The following is a 6000-nucleotide window of genomic DNA, read 5'->3' on the forward strand; positions in this document are numbered from 1 at the left end:
TTGTGGGTAGTTGCATCGTGGTCTAGTTGCCACTTCGTAAATCTCTCATTAGACTTTAGAGTTAAGAGTACTTATACGTAGAGAACATAGCATGCGGAAGGACTAGGAGTGGAACGAACTTCCTACTCCACTATATCTAATAGGATATGAGAGTAGAATTCTTTGATAAACTAGGCACATAACATAGTTTTAGTTTACTTACGTTTTGAGTTTCATTGTTCATTTCATAGGTAAACTATTCATTTTAACTTTTATCAACAACCTAAATGGATTTGGACAAACCATTGGTACAGTTGTAGTATAATCTGGTATTAGTCTATATTGACTATAGGATTACACTAGTACACTTTGTGTGTATTGAACAGGACCAAGTGAGGTTGTTTATCTTTATACTGACTATATAAGAGAACAAATGCCTCTGTTATTATGGATGCTTGTCCTCTTAATCCGGATATAATAACGGACACTTACGTGCATTGTGCATTGCTTTAAATCATCAATGAGTGAGATTCATTTGTGAATCAACAAACTTGATGGATTGGGTAATGACATTGTATGTAAGGTGTGCTGTTGATTATAGAAGGAATCCGTGTCTCACAAGAAGTCGGGCTGATGATGTCCCCTTGAGGAGCTCATAAAAATTGTCATGTAAACCCTACATGTGGATTTGATCCGACATGACAACGAGGTTGAGTGGTACTACTCAAGGACATAAGAAGTTGATTAATGTAGTTGTCAGTAACTTGACTTAATTAACGGGCATTCAATATCTTAAATACGGGGAGATCAACGAGCCCATAAATGCTGACACGTAATTTGGGATTAGGGCGGTAGTGCAACAATGGCCTTTGGTGGAATAAGCCATTTGTTGACGAACTTGGGCCGTGTGTTCTGGGCGAACATGGGAAGCCCAAGCCCGTCAGGAGGCCTAACCCGAATTCTCCTCATGGTCCTTGTTGCAGCCTATAAATAGAAACCTCTTTCTCTAGCCATTTTCTACACAAGAAAAATCAAGGTTTTTCTTAAGAAAAATAGATCCAAAATCAATTCCATTTTTGAGAGTGATAGAGGCCAAGTGAGAAAGGAGAGGTTGGTAGATTGTTGCCCACACAACGTCCAATCTAAATATAGGAATATAACAGAAGATCAAGAGGTTGATTTGGATTCATAGCTATTGGATTCTCAGAGTTATCATAGCCGATTCTAAAGGTAAATTTCTAACCAAACCGTGACACCCCTTATTCTGCTACGCGTGGGTGATTCGCGATTTGTAGTAAATCATTTGGCGAAACCATAACAGTTCCTACACCACATACCAGCATTTGATAAACAAGATGTTCGAAGGATTAATATGAGACATTGTGGAGGTGTATGTGGACGATCTCCTGCTCAAGAATTTGAAATGAGGAGATCATCTCTCCCACTTGAAACGAGCATTTGATGTTCTTCGAAAGTATCGCATGAAGCTCAACCCTGTGAAATATGCTTTTGCTGTATCATCAGGAAAGTTTTTAGGGTATCTGGTTACTAAGAAAGGGATTGAGGCGAACCCAGATCAGATCCAAGCGCTCATAGAGATGCCCTCACATAAAAACATGAAAGAGGTTCAAAAAGTTATAGGCAGGTTAGTAGCTCTGAGCAGGTTCATCTCCAAGAGTTTAGATAAGTGCAAACCCCTCTTTCAATTACTGTGAAATAACACCTCCTTCTCATGGATGGAAGAGTGCCAAAAGGCATTCAATCAACTCAAAACATTCTTAGGGGCACCACCGATCCTTTCGAAGCCTGTTGAGGGAGAAGTCTTGGGTTTCTATCTCTGTTCCTTTGACTACAACATCAATTCTGTGCTAATACACGTGTATGAAAAGAAGGTTGAGAAGCCTATCTATTTCTTGAGCCAGACGCTCCTACCAGCAGAAACAAGGTACCCTAAACTCGAAAGAGTCGCTTTAGCACTTGTTTTTGCCGTAGAGAAATTACGATCGTACTTCCAGTCCCACACCATCAAAGTGATCACAAAGTACTAACTGCGATCAATTATGGAACATAATATGATATTATTATTTACGTCCCCAGGATCTCAGAGGAAGGTCAGGCACTAGCAGAATTCTTGGGAGATTTCCCAATGACCTACACAGGATACGATTCAACAACCCCCAGTCCCAATGATGGCATCCTGCCTGAATCCCCAAACTCCCATCCAGACCCATAGGAGTTGAGCTCCGGATGGCGGCTGTTTGTGGATGGATCTTCAAATGACAGAGGTCAGGAGTTGGAGCTGTGTTAGTTACTCCAGACAATATGCAGCTAGAGAAATTTATCCAACTAGGTTGGAATGCCTCTAACAATGAGGTAGAGTATGAGGCGACAATTGCTGGCCTCACAATGGTCCTCGACCTGGGCCTAACACACCTCACAGTTTTTAGTGACTCACAGTTGGTTGTGTTTAAAGTTGATGGAGGGTGTGAGGCCAGGGACGAATGAATGGCCAAATACCTGGAACTGGTAGGGGTCTTCAAGGAAAGTTTGAGAACATTTAGTTCTATCAGCTGTCTCGATCCGAAAATCGACACGCAGATACTTTGGCATATGTTGCCTCGATGTTGGGCAACAACGAGTCACGTTCCATCCCTATAGATTTCCAAGAGAAATCTAGCATTCAGATCCCAGTTATAATAGTTTGTGTTGTTCCAGCCATTACTTCAAGTTGGATAGATCCATATAAGTCTTACTTCAAAGATGGAAAACTCCCTAAGGATAAGAATGTAGCAAGGCGTCTGCATGCAAAGATACAAAGATTCACCCTCATAGGAGACGATCTGTACAAGAAGTCCTTTTTGGGACCTCATCTCAGATGTCTCACCCCACATCACATCTTGCTGAACAGGTTATGCGAGAAGTATATGAAGGAATTTGTGGCAACCATGCTGGGAGGTAGAACACTAGTTCTCAAGATCCTAAGGCAAGGATACTTTTGGCCTTATATGTAAAAGGATGCATAGGTTTTTGCCAGTAAATGTGAAAAGTGACAATGGTATGCTCCTCTAATCCATGCTCCAGCAACATAACTGCACCCATTGGCCAGTCCATGGCCATTTGAGTAGTATGGAATTGATATCGTAGGACCCCTACTACCTGCTCCAGGTAATGTCCGATTCCTACTAGTTGCGATGGATTACTTCACCAAGTGGATAGAAGCAGTTCCCCTTGTCTTCATTCGGGAACATGATGTCAGAAAGTTCATTTGGAACAACATAGTCTACAGGTTTGACATACCCAAAGTTATCATCTCGGATAATGTGCAACAGTTCGTTGGAGGATTGGTTGCTGAATTCTGTGAAGAATTTCACATTACCCATTTGTTCTCTACTCCAAGATACCCACAAGGCAATGGCCAGGCTGAAGCCTCTAACAGGGTTATCTTCGATAACATGAAGCATAAATTAAACGACTGATAAAACGTAAAAATAATAGTTCTACTCAGAAATAGAATGATAAATATTCAAACGCAAGTAAAACTAAAACTATACGAAGACTATATTTATAAAAGATTTTCTACTCTAGAATCTATCGAAATAGAGTGGAGTAAAAGATTCGTTCCACTCCTAGTTCTTTAGCATCCAAAGTTTTCTACGACTATCGGTTTATCCAAAGTTAATGAGAGTAATGGTATGTAATTATACTATGATGTGAATTCAAATAATAAGATACGAATAACAAAATGACGGAAATACTAAGGTTTGAATATAGATAAAGAATTAGGAGAATTTGATTCCACCTTGAATCCAACTTAATAAACTAGCATAGATTGTTGTAATCAAATTCTTACGTTCTTACAATAAGAATTGGTTGTTCTAATCCCTAATCATTAATGGCAATCTCTACCAACTAATGACTAGCATGTGAGGAAGTTCTACCCATTCTCATGACGAATCAACTATCTTCTAGAGTGAAATAGCTCTTATAACGATTTTACACTACACAATCAAGTTTTCATCAAGGCTTCATCAAACCCCTCTAATGGAGGTTTGGCCTTGATTCATAAAACTATCATTTCCCAATGAAATTGAACAAGACATCATATAAAGATTCTAACTTTTCTAATTTAACTAATCAATAATCAAATCCAAATTAACAACTAAGAAATGATCTACAACTAAGATCGAAATTGATTCTAATGAATCTAATAATTAAACTAGAGTATGATTAACTAATTAGGAAATAAAGACAACTAATTTATGAATTTAACAATACTAAAACTTAACAAGACTTAAATCAATAACTAAATTGGAATGAAATTGAATACTTTATTATAAACTAATATTTCATTCTAAAATAATAATCTATTTGTTCTAATACTAATTAATTGAAAGGTAAAACTAGATCTAAAACAATAATTGAAAACTAATTAATGGAATAAAACTTCAAAACTAGATATAGAATTCTCTAATGGCTACTTGCTACCTAACCTAATTGATGCTTAAGAGTTAAGTCTTGTGTGTCGAAATGGAGGAGACCAGATCCACATTTTCATGCATGGGCTAAGGAGCCATGTTTTGGGCCAGAAAATCGAGCCCAAAGTCTAATTTCTTCAGTCCACAGAGCCCTTTTCAGCTGGCTTTGACTTCAACAAACTTTTCGTTCACTTATCCTCCTCTGATTGGGTCAAGGTTTGGATCATTGGAAATCTATTTCCGAGCCGGTCGTTTTGACATAAGGTAGGCCCAATTTCGAGCCTTGAGTCCAAAGATACGGTCTTTGGAAATTCTGCTAACTTTTGTGTGTTGTTTCTGCCCGCGTTGACTTTGACTTTTCAGCTTTTGACCGGGCTTTACAAATGCTTTTTCTCCTTGAATCTTTGCCTTTAATTACAGAACTTCTTAGGAACTAACCCTTGCTCCTTTATCTCACAAAAGTGGCACATTTCTGCACATAATTGACTTCAATGCCTGAAATACATAAAAGCACGTAATCAACATTAACTCTTATTTATTACTCACATAATTGGTCTAAAAGTATTATTATTAAGGGGTTAAAACTACAGTTTTGGGCTCTTATCAAACCACCCCCAAATAGTATTTTCCTTGTCCTTAAGCAAATAAGAGAAATTTGCATAAATGACCAAAAATGGAGTTCTAACTAATCTCGTTTCGCCGAGTGCGATTGCATTGACCATATACAACAAGGCCTTAAACCACAAGGAATTCCATAGTGGACGAGTTATAGCCTCGTGAGAGTTTTCCAGTGAAGGTACTCACAAACTTCATCTATACTACAATGACTAAGAAATAAAACTATTGTTTCCTTATTTATGCCTAAATTATCTATACATCTCGTTAGCAATGAATACAGAATAATCAAGTTGAAACCTAAGCTAGTATATGCATAATAATCAATCATCTACGAATAAACATATATACAATGAGTAATACTATGAAATGCACTAGCAGGTTTGTTTATTAAAACTCGGAATAGCATCCTTAAGTAGGTCCTCACATAAATGTCAAGACAAAAACCACTCTGATTTTTCCGCTCAAGTTTAGCTACTCTAGTGTGCAATGGGCACACTTTACCTTACAATCTCAATGACACACAAGGAAGTTGGAGTCGATTAAATACATCTGCCACTTACTATCACACTAACCTAATCCTAATTGAGCTAGAGGTCTTTATTAGGTGTTGCGGGGATTAGGAGATGGTTTAAGAAGGAAGGAAATGGATATTCAAAAAGGACAAATCTGAGTTAATATGGTCTTCATATTACGTAACTAGAGAAACCATTGTTCTTTTGCTTCTACACTTTGTTTCCATCCTTAGCCTTTTTATTTTGGCTTTTTGACTCCTTTATTCTATTTTTTTGGAGTTTTACTTTGTTTCTATTTTTATTTTTCTTTTCTTTTCTTTGGATGGAAACTTCTTTTCTTTTTCTTTTCAGAAGCAACTAACTAATTTTTGTTTACAAATGTTTTTCTTTTCTCTTTTCTTTACTCATCCTATTCT

This window comes from Coptis chinensis, chromosome 1 (genome assembly GCF_015680905.1).
Source record: "Coptis chinensis isolate HL-2020 chromosome 1, ASM1568090v1, whole genome shotgun sequence".
NCBI lineage: Eukaryota > Viridiplantae > Streptophyta > Magnoliopsida > Ranunculales > Ranunculaceae > Coptis > Coptis chinensis.